Source organism: Hyperolius riggenbachi, chromosome 11 (assembly GCF_040937935.1).
Source record: "Hyperolius riggenbachi isolate aHypRig1 chromosome 11, aHypRig1.pri, whole genome shotgun sequence".
NCBI lineage: Eukaryota > Metazoa > Chordata > Amphibia > Anura > Hyperoliidae > Hyperolius > Hyperolius riggenbachi.
Genome location: NC_090656.1, coordinates 245,739,133 through 245,752,715, shown reverse-complemented (window position 1 = coordinate 245,752,715; position 13,583 = coordinate 245,739,133). Strand labels below are relative to the sequence as shown.

The window sequence follows — 13,583 nt, the reverse complement described above, 5'->3', positions numbered from 1 at the left end:
TCAGTGTGTGATGGCTGGGGTGGGAGGGATGGAGGAGGGGCCTCTTAGTGTAATAGCAATCAGTGTGTGACAGCTGGGGTGGGAGGGATGGAGGGGCCTCTTAGTGTAATAGCAATCAGTGTGTGATGGCTGGGGTGGGAGGGATGGAGGAGGAGCCTCTTAGTGTAATAGCAATCAGTGTGTGACGGCTGGGGTGGGAGAGATGGAGGAGGGGCCTCTTAGTGTAATAGCAATCAGTGTGTGATGGCTGGGGTGGGAGGGATGGAGGAGGGGCCTCTTAGTGTAATAGCAATCAGTGTGTGACAGCTGGGGTGGGAGGGATGGAGGAGGGGCCTCTTAGTGTAATAGCAATCAGTGTGTGACAGCTGGGGTGGGAGGGATGGAGGAGGGGCCTCTTAGTGTAATAGCAATCAGTGTGCCAGTTGGGGTGGGAGGGATCTCTTAGTGTAATAGCAATCAGTGTGTGATGGCTGGGGTGGAGGGGCCTCTTAGTGTAATAGCAATCAGTGTGTGACAGCTGGGGTGGGAGGGATAGAGGAGGGGCCTCTTAGTGTAATAGCAATCAGTGTGTGACAGCTGGGGTGGGAGGGATGGAGGAGGGGCCTCTTAGTGTAATAGCAATCAGTGTGCCAGTTGGGGTGGGAGGGATCTCTTAGTGTAATAGCAATCAGTGTGTGATGGCTGGGGTGGGAGGGATGGAGGAGGGGCCTCTTAGTGTAATAGCAATCAGTGTGTGACAGCTGGGGTGGGAGGGATGGAGGAGGGGCCTCTTAGTGTAATAGCAATCAGTGTGTGACGGCTGGGGTGGGAGAGATGGAGGAGGGGCCTCTTAGTGTAATAGCAATCAGTGTGTGATGGCTGGGGTGGGAGGGATGGAGGAGGGGCCTCTTAGTGTAATAGCAATCAGTGTGTGACAGCTGGGGTGGGAGGGATGGAGGAGGGGCCTCTTAGTGTAATAGCAATCAGTGTGTGACAGCTGGGGTGGGAGGGATGGAGGAGGGGCCTCTTAGTGTAATAGCAATCAGTGTGCCAGTTGGGGTGGGAGGGATCTCTTAGTGTAATAGCAATCAGTGTGTGATGGCTGGGGTGGAGGGGCCTCTTAGTGTAATAGCAATCAGTGTGTGACAGCTGGGGTGGGAGGGATAGAGGAGGGGCCTCTTAGTGTAATAGCAATCAGTGTGTGACAGCTGGGGTGGGAGGGATGGAGGAGGGGCCTCTTAGTGTAATAGCAATCAGTGTGTGACAGCTGGGGTGGGAGGGATGGAGGAGGGGCCTCTTAGTGTAATAGCAATCAGTGTGCCAGTTGGGGTGGGAGGGATCTCTTAGTGTTGGGATGGAGGAGGGGCCTCTTAGTGTAATAGCAATCAGTGTGTGACAGCTGGGGTGGGAGGGATGGAGGAGGGGCCTCTTAGTGTAATAGCAATCAGTGTGTGACAGCTGGGGTGGGAGGGATGGAGGAGGGGCCTCTTAGTGTAATAGCAATCAGTGTGTGATGGCTGGGGTGGGAGGGATGGAGGAGGGGCCTCTTAGTGTAATAGCAATCAGTGTGTGACAGCTGGGGTGGGAGGGATGGAGGAGGGGCCTCTTAGTGTAATAGCAATCAGTGTGTGACGGCTGGGGTGGGAGGGATGGGGAGGGGCCTCTTAGTGTAATAGCAATCAGTGTGTGACAGCTGGGGTGGGGGGGATGGGGAGGGGCCTCTTAGTGTAATAGCAATCAGTGTGTGACAGCTGGGGTGGGGGGGATGGGGAGGGGCCTCTTAGTGTAATAGCAATCAGTGTGTGACAGCTGGGGTGGGAGGGATGGAAGGGTGCACTTTGGTGTCTCAGCCTTGGCTGCTGGAGGACCTGGTCCCAGCTCTGCATACAGTAGCTTTGGGCAACACACTGCAGGAAGGAAAGTGGAGATTTAGAATGCCCATGAAAACAGGCACTGGGGTTATTTAACTTGGAAAAGAGATGACTTAAAAAGGAACTGTAACCAAACACTGAACTTCATCCCAATCATTAGCTGATGCCCCCCTTCCCACGAGGAATCTTTACCTTTCCTCTAATAGATCATCAGGAGGGTCTGTATGGCTGATATTGTGGTGAAACCCCTCCCATAGTGTGATGTCATGACCATGGTCCTGACGGTTTGCTGTCTGTGAGCCTTGTTGCATTGTGGGAAATAACAGCTTTTTCCAACTGCCAAGCAAGCAGTGTCTCCTTCTGCGCATAGAACTCTCAGTAACGTGATCAGATCAGAGATCACCTGGAAGAAATAAAGAGGTCACCATGTGATAAATGTCAGAATGTAAATCAGGGAAAGGAAAGAATTTACTATGGGCAAACACAAACTAAAATAATCTATGAACGAATATTGTAAAAAATAAGCAATTTTATTCATTATGTCATTTGCAGTGCAGTTCCTCTTTAACCCCCTTGGTATTATGATTCTTTCCGGATTTTAGGGTCTAAAAGCGGTACCATTTTTTTGCACCCTTTCAGACCCTAAAACCTGGAAAAACTCATGCTGCCAGGGAGATCTGCAGCAGCTCAGCACTCACTCACCTCCCTACTTTAGCTTTAAATAAATTCTGTATTTGATGCCACGTGTGTGTGTGTGTGTGTGTGTGTGTGTGGGGGGAGGTGCGCACAGGCTTACCGCACCTCCCATGGCCCGGCCTCTGTCTCCGTTCTTCATAAAAAGGTCCTGTTACAGAGCTGTGGTCGGTGCAGCCACAGCGTGTCCGCGGGACTACGCACGGATTCCCACTGGAAGACATGGTCGGCGTGCGTGGCCCTCTGGTGCCCAAGCAGACATACTGCGCATGTGCGCACAGTATGGCCGGGTCAGAGGGCACACCGGCCACGTCTTCCTGCAGGAAAGAGCGCAAATTCCCGCGGACACACTGTGGCTGCACCGACCCCGCCGACCGAAGCTTTGCACCGGGACTGCCCCTGGGAGGTCCGGTAATCCTAGGCGAGCCTCCCCACACACACACGTAAATATAGAATTTATTAAGGGCTAACGTATCGTTTAAGGCAGCTGTCCAAAAAAGACCCTGTATATATCAGATAAACAACCTAGAAGTCTTTATGCTAAATAAAATGTTACATGCATTCTATTAGTCCTTCTGTTTTAAGAAGGCAAAGCAACCTAAGCATTGCTTTTTAGCAGGAGAGCTTTTTGGTCTCTTTTAGTCCCCTATACTCTCCTAGTGGTTTGGGTCACCCCCGAGCTGCTTGGTTCCTGCCTTCTATTAGTCCCACACCTGTGTATTCACACTTCACTTGGCAGAGAGTCATCGGCCACCTAATGAGAAGAGAGATGATCACACAGGGGTCAAGTGATCTGCGAATGATGTGAGATCTGAGTAGTGGGAGGATAAATAAGGCAGCCCTGTGGACAATGACAATTCTCTGTTATGGCCCATACTCACGAGGGACTTTTGTCGCCTCAACACGCGGTGCGCGCGTGTTGCGGCGACAGGTCGCCCGTGAGTATGGGCCGCGCGCACCCCGAACTGTCGCCCGTCGCTGATGTCGCCAGGCGATTGAAAAGTTCAATCGCCTGGCGACAGTCGCCGCCGCAACTCCGCCGCAGCTGTCGCTAGTTGCGTGAGTACGCGGACTAGCGACAGCAACCTCCATTGAGGTATGAAGAGCTTCCGGCGGAGGGAGGAGGAACATCGGCGACAGCTTCCGCCTCGCCGCTGGTCCCTCTTCCGCGTGTGTACGCAGAGGGACCTGGCGAGGAGCTGTCGCCGGCCTGTCGCCCACACGCTCACGTGTGCTGGCGACAGGCAACATTTGCTGCCCGTGAGTATGGGCCATTAAAGCTACTGTACGCATCGCCTTTACAGTTGCCAAGTATTTGTGGGCAATGGTTGCTACTCACTGACTATAAGGTTCCTGTTCATATGTTAAGGTAAGCCTAGGACACCTCATCTGAGAACACAATTTACATTTTCACAACTACAGAGTAAATTGGCTGCACCTACATGATAGCAGGTCAATGAGGAACATTAACCCAGGACTGAACTTCCCATCAGTAGCTGATACTCCCTTTCCCAGGAGGAATCTTTACCTTTTCTCTAACAGATCATCAGGGGGGTCTGCATGGCTGATATTGTGGTTAAACCCCTCCCACAGTGTGATGTCATGGCCTTGGTCCTGACAGTTTGCTGTCAGTGAACCTCATTTCATTGTGGGAAATGACTACTGTTTCCGACTGCCAAGCAAGCGTTATCTCCCTCTGTGCATAGAACTCTCAGTAACAAACATTCCGTACAGATCACCTGGCAGCAGTAAAGATGTCACCACCAGGGATAATTGTCAGAATGTAAATCAGGGAGAGGAAAGATTTTACAGTGGGCAAACACTGACCAAACAATCTATAAATGAATATCGTACAAAAAAAAAAAAAAAAAAAAAAGCAATTTTATCAATGATGTTATTTTAATGAGCAAATGTGTTTTTCTTTTAAAGGGGTTCTGTGGGGGTTCTGCTAAGGATAAACACCACCACTTACCTGGGGCTTCTATCAGCCCCCTGTAGCAGTAATGTCCCACACCGTCCTCCTCCGATCCATCGTTCGCCGCCGCCGGTCCCGGTCTAGCGCGGCATGCCGTCCAACTGCGGCTGCGCGGTTGTGCTCGCTCCTGGCCACGTCATCAGAAGCTTACTGCGCAGACGTAGTACAAGAAAACTTCATGCTGCGCCGTAAGTGTCCGATGACGCGAACAGCAGCGCGCATTGTTCGGCTATGAAAGATGAATAATGCCCGGTGCTGGCGGCGGGGAACGGCAGATCGGAGGAGGACGGTGTGGGACATTACTGCTACAGGGGGCTGATAGAAGCCTCAGGTAAGTGGCAGTTTTTATCCTCAGCAAACCCCCACAGAACCCCTTTAAAGGACAACTGAAGTGAGAGGGATATTAGTGTGCAGCTAATGCAGTCACACTTCAGTCAGAGCACATGAACTGCTGCATGCTTGTTCAGGGTCTATGGATAAAAGTATTAGAGGCAAAGGGTCAGCAGAGCAGCCAGGCAATGTGCATTGTGTAAAAGGGAGTAAATATGGCAGCCTCCACGTCCCTCTCACTTCAGTTCCTCTAGCTGTGTGTGGTCCGATAGAGAATGTAAAGCTGTAACAACAAAAGATGTTTAAGGGCGCATTCACACTACAAGCACTTTTCTGAGCATTTTGCGATTAGCGTTTTTTTAAATCGCTCCCGTTCACTATCATAAAAATCGCAATCGCTTACGTGAAAATCGCAGCGATTTTTTTGCAATTTTAATGAAAGTGAATGGGAATGATTTAAAAAAAACACCAATCAATCGCAAAATGTTCAGAAAAGCGCCTCTAGTGTGAATGCGCCCTTAATGACTGTAATAACTGTTTAAGATTTATTTGCAAGCTTTCAAAACTTTAAAGGGAACCTTGGACAAGAAGCGTCTTGGGTTCCATATTTACCTGGGGCTTCCTTAGGCCCTGTTAGGGCCACTCATCCCTCGCCATCTCCCTGGGTGGCTTCAGTCCCCTGCAATTCAGCTGAAACTCCTGGCAGAGTCAGGCTTCATGACGCATGTGTTCCTTGGAGCGTTCTGTATCTGGGCAGTACTGAAGACCGTCTAATGCCAATTGGCGACCAGTCCTGGGGGCGTGTTTTGCTCCGTCACTCCCGGAGACTGTTAGACGGCAAAACCGCTGTCTATTTACATTGTACAGGGCTGCGATCTACTGGGGACAGCCGTGACGTTTAGCTGTCCCCATGGGAGGCTCAGAAAGCGATCGGCTCTCATAGGCTGATGTCTATGAGAGCCGATCGCTGTGATTGGCTGGTGGGGGGAGGGAGGGAGGGAGGGATGGAATTAATAAAAATAAATAGAAAAATAGCAATATTTATTTAAATAAAAACTACAGATAAAAAATAAATAAATAAATAAACTAAACTAAACTAACTTGTTGTTATGCCTTTGGATTCAGTTCCTCTGTAAGCGATCCGTGCAGCACTAGGTGAGGGACTGCAATCAGCCATCCTACCCTTAGTGAATGAATACTTGGAAATATAATGTTGTAACTTCCACTAAACAACAATTTGTTTGTGATGTCTGTTAAGTAAAATTATCTAAAAATAAAGTTTCAGATCAGTTTTATCCATTGAAAGTCAACTTCAGCACATTCTGACTCTCCAGTCAGCACCATGGACAGAGGACAGGCGGAGTTATGCCACAATCAGTAACTTTTCATAGCAAAATGTACTGCAGGAAAAGTCACTTCTCTGATTCTCTAAGTAACCGAGCAGCTCAGGGTGACCCAAACCACCAGGAATGTATAGGGGGATAAAAGGGACCAAAAAGCCCTCCTACTAATAAGCAATGTTTGGTGAAATCTGTCTTCTTGAAGAGACTCTGAAGCGAAAATAAATCTCGCTTCAGAGCTCATAGTTAGCAGGGGCATGTGTGCCCCTGCTAAACCGCCGCTATCGCGCGGCTAAACAGGGGTCCCTTACCCCACCCAAATCCCCTCCGTGCAGCCGGGGATCTCTTCCTGATTGAGGCAGGGCTAACTGCCGCAGCCCTGCCCCACGCGCGTCTGTCAGCGCGTATCTCCGCCTCTCCCCCGCCCCTCTCAGTCTTCCTTCACTGAGAGGGGCGGGGGAGAGGCAGAGATGCGCCGCTGATAGACGCGCTGAGAGGCAGGGCTGCAGCCGTTAGCCCTGCCTCTAGGAGCAGCAAAATCTACGACCAATTTGGTCGTTGATTTTGCGGGGGGGTGGGTGAAGGGACCCCCGTTTAGCCGCGGGTATGAGCTCTGAAGCGCGAATAATTCTCCCTTCAGTGTCTCTTTAAAACAGAAGGAAATTTGCAATAATTCAGCTGTAAGTGAACATTTGTGGTTACCCACAATGCACCAGTACTGAATATGCAAATTATCCTTTTTCGCCCTTATGAGCAAGGCAAGCATCCAGAACCGTTGGTGTATAGCAAGCCTATAGCTTTAAATGTTACAGCCACAGCAACCCCACATGTAGACAGCCTCTTTCAGGCTTTTGGCCCTCATCAGTACATGGCAGGGATTGATATGGCTGTATGAGATAGGGGCTAGAGCGATTGCACTAGACATCACAGATACAGCAAGCTGTCACTTCTCTGTGGGATAGCACTGCACACCACGGATACAGCAAGCTGTCACTTCTCTAAGCGATTGCACCGCACACCACGGATACAGCAAGCTGTCACTTCTCTGTGCGATTGCACTAGACATCACAGATACAGCAAGCTGTCACTTCTCTGTGGCATAGCACTGCACATCACAGATACAGCAAGTTGTCACTTCTCTGTGCGATTGCACTAGACATCACAGATACAGCAAGCTGTCACTTCTCTGTGGGATAGCACTGCACACCACGAATACAGCAAGCTGTCAATTCTCTGTGTGATTGCACTGCACATCATGGATACAGCAAGTTGTCACTTCTCTGTGTGATTGCACTGCACATCACAGATACTGCAAGCTGTCACTTCTCTGTGGGATAGCACTGCACATCACAGATACAGCAAGTTGTCACTTCTCTGTGCGATTGCACTTGACATCACAGATACAGCAAGCGGTCACTTCTCTGTGCGATTGCACTGCACACCACGGATACAGCAAGCTGTCAATTCTCTGTGGGATAGCACTGCACACCACGGATACAGCAAGCTGTCACTTCTCTGTGGCATAGCACTGCACACCACGGATACAGCAAGCTGTCACTTCTCTGTGGGATAGCACTGCACACCACGGATACAGCAAGCTGTCACTTCTCTGTGTGATTGCACTGCACATCACAGATACAGCAAGTTGTCACTTCTCTGTGTGATTGCACTGCACACCACAGATACAGCAAGCTGTCACTTCTCTGTGGGATAGCACTGCACACCACGGATACAGCAAGCTGTCACTTCTCTGTGGCATAGCACTGCACACCACGGATACAGCAAGCTGTCACTTCTCTGTGGGATAGCACTGCACACCACGGATACAGCAAGCTGTCACTTCTCTGTGGGATAGCACTGCACACCACGGATACAGCAAGCTGTCACTTCTCTGTGGGATAGCACTGCACACCACGGATACAGCAAGCTGTTACTTCTTTGTGCGATTGCACTGCACACCATGGATACAGCAAGCTGTCACTTCTCTGTGTGATTGCACTGCACACCACGGATACAGCAAGCTGTCACTTCTCTGAGCAATTGCACTAGACATCACAGATACAGCAAGCTGTCACTTCTCTGTGGGATAGCACTGCACACCACGGATACAGCAAGCTGTCACTTCTCTGAGCAATTGCACTAGACATCACGGATACAGCAAGCTGTCACTTCTCTGTGTGATTGCACTGCACACCACGGATACAGCAAGCTGTCACTTCTCTGTGGGATTGCACTGCACACCACGGATACAGCAAGCTGTCACTTCTCTGTGGGATAGCACTGCACACCAAGGATACAGCAAGCTGTCACTTCTCTGAGCAATTACACTGCACACCACGGATACAGCAAGCTGTCACTTCATTACAAAATAACATGTGACAGCAAACGTGCTAAGTTACTATGGCCTCAATTCACTGAGCATTACTGCATTTGGTAATGCAGAAAATAGCTCCTTGCCAAATGCCAACCTGGTACTAAACCTATTACCGCACTGAAAAGTAAAATTACAGACTGTCCTCAGAGGAGCTCACAACCCAATCTACAATAGTCTAATATTCTACCATATTATTATAATGTATTTATATAGCACTGCCATCTTCTGCAGCACATTAAAGAGTACATAGTCCTGTCACTGACTGTCCTCAGAGAAGCTCACACTCTAATCCTACCATAGTCATAGTCTAATGTCCTACCATATTATTATTATATATTTATAGAGCACTGACATCTTCTGCAGCACATTAAAGAGTACATAGTCATGTCACTGACTGTCCTCAGAGGAGCTCACACTCTAATCCTACCATAGTCATAGTCTAATGTCCTACCATATTATTATTATGTATTTATATAGCACTGACATCCTCCGCAGCACTTTACAGAGTACATAGTCATGTCACTGACTGTCCTCAGAGGAGCTCACAGTCTAATCCTACCATAGTCACAGTCTAATGTCCTACCATATTATTATTATGTATTTATATAGCACTGACATCTTCTGCAGCACATTACAGAGTACATAGTCATGCCACTGACTGTCCTCAGAGGAGCTCACACTCTAATCCTACCATAGTCATAGTCTAATGTCCTACCATATTATTATTATGTATTTATATAGCACTGACATCTCCTGCAGCACATTACAGAGTACATAGTCATGTCACTGACTGTCCTCAGAGGAGTTCACACTCTAATACTACCATAGTCATGGTCTAATGTCCTACCATATTATTATTATGTATTTATATAGCACTGACATCTTCTGCAGCACATTACAGAGTACATAGTCATGTTACTGACTGTCCTCAGAGGAGCTCACACTCTAATCCTACCATAGTCATAGTCTAATGCCCTACCATATTATTATTATGTATTTATATAGCACTGACATCTTCTGCAGCACATTACAGAGTACATAGTCATGTCACTGACTGTCCTCAGAGGAGCTCACAATCTACTCCTAGCATGCTCATAGTCCTAGAACATATGTTCTGCTTCCATTTGTCATTATTACAGGGCTGATCTGCAAATGAAACAAGATATGTGACAAGTGGCTAAAAGACAACGATGCAAATATTCCAACACAAAAGCTCTGGGCTTCTGTTCCTATGTCCCTCAAGAAGACCTGTACCGCGCTAATGGAAAACCAGTGCCCAGTAGTCCTGTCGTCAGTATCCCATGACTACAGATGGTGACAGTTGGCCAAGTCTCACTGCCATTGAAATCTGTTGCCTTTGAAGTGGGATTATACTACTCCTACTACAAAAATGTCAGTAACTAGTCTTACTTAGTTACAAGAACATTTGAAAGCATTCCCAAGCATTCCCTCTGTGTTAAAACCTTTTTTTCACTGCAGATAGCAGGAGAAGCTTGCTTATCTCTGCTATTCGGCAAATGTAATTATTGCCGGCTGAAGCTCTCTGAGGCATGTGTCTTCACTCTACCCCCATCCTCTGCTGAACAGCCTCATCACCCTAGCAACAGCTGAGTCGCTGCAGCAGGAAAGGAAGGGAGGAGGAGGGGGGGGGGGGGGGGCAAAGTGAAGACATAGAGGCAGGGCCAGACCTAGACTTTTTGCTGCCTGATGCAAACTTGTGAGGATGTGTTCCCCCTCCCCCCCCATTCTGCAGCTCAATATAATAACACACTGGCTGGCTGGCTGTGAGTCTGTTACAAATAAACTGCTCACCCTAAACCAGTTTGCCGCCCTCTATTCCACCTCAGTCAGGACAGCAGTGCCACTTTCCCCTTTTTGCTGTGCAAGTTAAATGACACACTGCTGCTCTCCTGCCTCCCCCCTCCTCACTCACTGTCAGACTCCTCACACAGCACAACAAGCTGCTTTTCCCCAATGCTGCTCTCCTGCCTCCCCCCTCCTCACTCACTGTCAGGCTTCTCACACAGCACAACAAGCTGCTTTTCCCCAATGCTGCTCTCCTGCCTCCCCCCTCCTCACTCACTGCCAGACTCCTCACACAGCACAACAAGCTGCTTTTCCCCAATGATGCTCTTCGGCCTCCCCCTCCTCACTCACTGTCACACTCCTCACACAGCAGAACAAGCTGCTTTTCCCCAATGATACTCTCCTGCCTCCCCCCTCCTCACTCACTGTCAGACTCCTCACACAGCACAACAAGCTGCTTTTCCCCAATGATGCTCTTCGGCCTCCCCCTCCTCACTCACTGTCACACTCCTCACACAGCACAACAAGCTGCTTTTCCCCAATGATACTCTCCTGCCTCCCCCCTCCTCACTCACTGTCAGACTCCTCACACAGCACAACAAGCTGCTTTTCCCCAATGATGACCTCTTCACCTCACTCTCCTCTCACTTCTCCTCCTACTCTGACTACACGCTGTTAGTGTAAACACAGTACAAACATGCTGCCCCTGTAATCTCTGCGCATGATGCAAATGTTTCACCTTGCTTCATGAGAGAACCGGCCCTGCATAGAGGCAGTCTGCAGTGATTACATTTGCCGATAAACAGAGAAAAGCAAGCTTCACCTGTTCTCTGCAGTAAAAATAAACATTTTTACACACAGGGAATGCTTGAAAACGCTTTAAAATGTTCTTTTATGTAACTAAGAGTAGTAACTGAAATTTTTGTTTTGGGAGAATACTCCCACTTTAATCCTTTCAAGGACACACGAGGTGAAAATAAACTAATGAAATAAACAATTATGTCTATACTCCTCCTAATAATGATTATTTTTTAGATTTTCCACAGTTTTATTTTATATTTAAATCTACTTTTAAAGGGCAACTGTAATGAGAGGTATATGGAGGCTGCCATATTAACTGACTTTTAAACAATACCAGTTGCATGGCTGTCCTGCTCATCCTCTATCTCTGATACTTTTAGCCATAGCCCCTGAACAAGCATGCAACAGATCAGGTGTTTCTGACATTATTGTCAGATCTGACAAGATTAGCTGCATGCTTGTTTCTGATGTGATTCAGACACCACTGCAACCAAATAGAACAGCAGGGCTGCCAGGCAACTGGCATTGTTTAATAGGAAATAAATATGGCAGCCTCCATATCCCTCTCACTTCAGTTGTCCTTTGCGTTTTTACTGTTTCATCGTCTCTGCTCAATGACACATTCAGTGAAGTATGCCAGAGCTAAAATATATAAACTATTGTCCCTTTTTATCTCGTTTCTGCTCTCAGAGGCCAATTTCTGGCAGGAGAGTGTTTTATGGCTGTCACTCCTTATTAGTGAGGGTTATACTATAGTTTGATCAGGTCCTGACTGCACAGAAACTGTCACTTGCATACCTGATGTTTAACTCTATCAGGCAGAGAAAGAAGAAAAGGAACACAGCCTAGATATGTGTGTGCTAGGCACTGTATATACACATGTCTGTCTCTCCCATTCCTGAAGGGTCTGTATATTAATAAATAAATTTAGCCTTCCCATTGTACTTGTAGTTAGATTGGTGGAGAGGTTTAAAGGACCACTATTGCAAAAAAATTAGCAAAGTGTAAAATGCAGTAAGACCCCCAGTATGCGGAACAAGCGGGATTGCCTGATGCTGGATACGTGTGCTTGCCGGTTGTTTGAGGAGTCAAGCCACCGGCGTTAGATTAACGCGGAACTGTCAGCCACAAAATCACATTCCATTTACCCACTGCTCTGTGTTCATTATACAGCCTGGAACCTGACCCTGCATTGCAAGCATTCCAATATATTCAGAAATGTTTCTGCTGTAATAAATCTTATCTCAGTCAGCCTGGCTCTATTTGATACATTGCCGATGAGAAGAAAGCTCGTCAACACCCCGCCCACCTTCCTGCTCCTCACTGATTGGCTGAGGGCAGTTCATTGTGACACAAAGCTGCTGAAATATGATCTATGCTGTGCTAACGTGTTTACAAAGCAAGCTAGATATGACAGTGCAGTTTCTAGGAGAAAAAAAAGAGAAAGGGAGGAAATGACATCAGGATTGACTTCAGTCAGAGGGAATCAAAATGGCAAATGCCAGGAACAAAATTATCTTTATTTACTATATAAAATTCACTGAAATACACGTGTTATGTAAGTAGAACAAGTATTTATCTACTTATATATGTGTTTTTTTTTCCTGGGATAGTATGGCTGTCCCTGCTGCTTTAACACTAACATCCCCCTGGGCAGAGTGGGGCGCAGCAGAAGCAACTTGTCAAACCTCCGGGCGCCGTCTCCTACACTTCCTGTACAGCTCCCGAAATGTACATGTGACCCAATGCAGGTCAGGTGACACGCCGGATGACAGGTATGCACACAGGAAAGCAGCTTAGAGGTTCACCAAGTTACAAAAAACTCTGCAAATGCCGTTGGTTCCGCCCCCTTCTCTCCCTCAGGCATGTCGGTTGGTTGATTTTTCATGTAGTGTCACAGTGGGCATTTATTGCAGCCTGTGTCGCCGGGATTTGCAGCTGTAACACAGGCTGCAATGAATGCCAGAGACACCACGAGCGCACACACACAGCAGGGAGGAAGAGCACAGGCTGCCCTGTATACAGGGATGGATTTGTACTATTTACCGCCCAAGGAAACTGTCACCAGCCGCCCCTCTACATTATAGGTAGCGAGATGACCCCTCCCCCACTTTCCCTCCAGTATAGGTAGCGGGATGACTCCTCCCCCCTTCCCTCCAGTACAGGTAGCCAGATGACCCCTCCCCCTTCCCTCTAGTAAAGGTACCCAGATGACCGCTCCCCACTTTCCCGCCAGTACAGGTAGCCAGATGACTCCTCCCCTTTTCTCTAGTATAGGTACCCAGATGACCCCTTCCCTCCAGTATAGGTAGCCAGATGACCCCTCCCCCTTCCCTCTAGTATAGGTACCCAGATGACCCCTCCCCACTTTCCCCCCCAGTATAGGTAGCCAGATGACACCTCCCCACTTCCCC

The 13,583-nt window shown here is 48.2% G+C and overlaps 1 protein-coding gene across 9 annotated transcripts in view; it reads right to left on the bottom strand.

Annotated features, from left to right (window-relative positions):
- ANO1 (anoctamin 1) overlaps window positions 1–13,583 on the bottom strand; it is a 1,209,699-nt gene that overhangs the window by 907,389 nt on the left and 288,727 nt on the right. For 8 of the 9 annotated variants that reach the window (XM_068260041.1, XM_068260039.1, XM_068260043.1 and 5 more), the window contains one exon: window positions 2,043–2,253. The exons of the other annotated variant lie outside the window; for it this stretch is intronic. The gene's annotated coding sequence lies outside the window, so the exon portion shown is untranslated. The remainder of the gene's footprint in view (window positions 1–2,042; window positions 2,254–13,583) is intronic. 9 annotated transcript variants of the gene reach the window in all.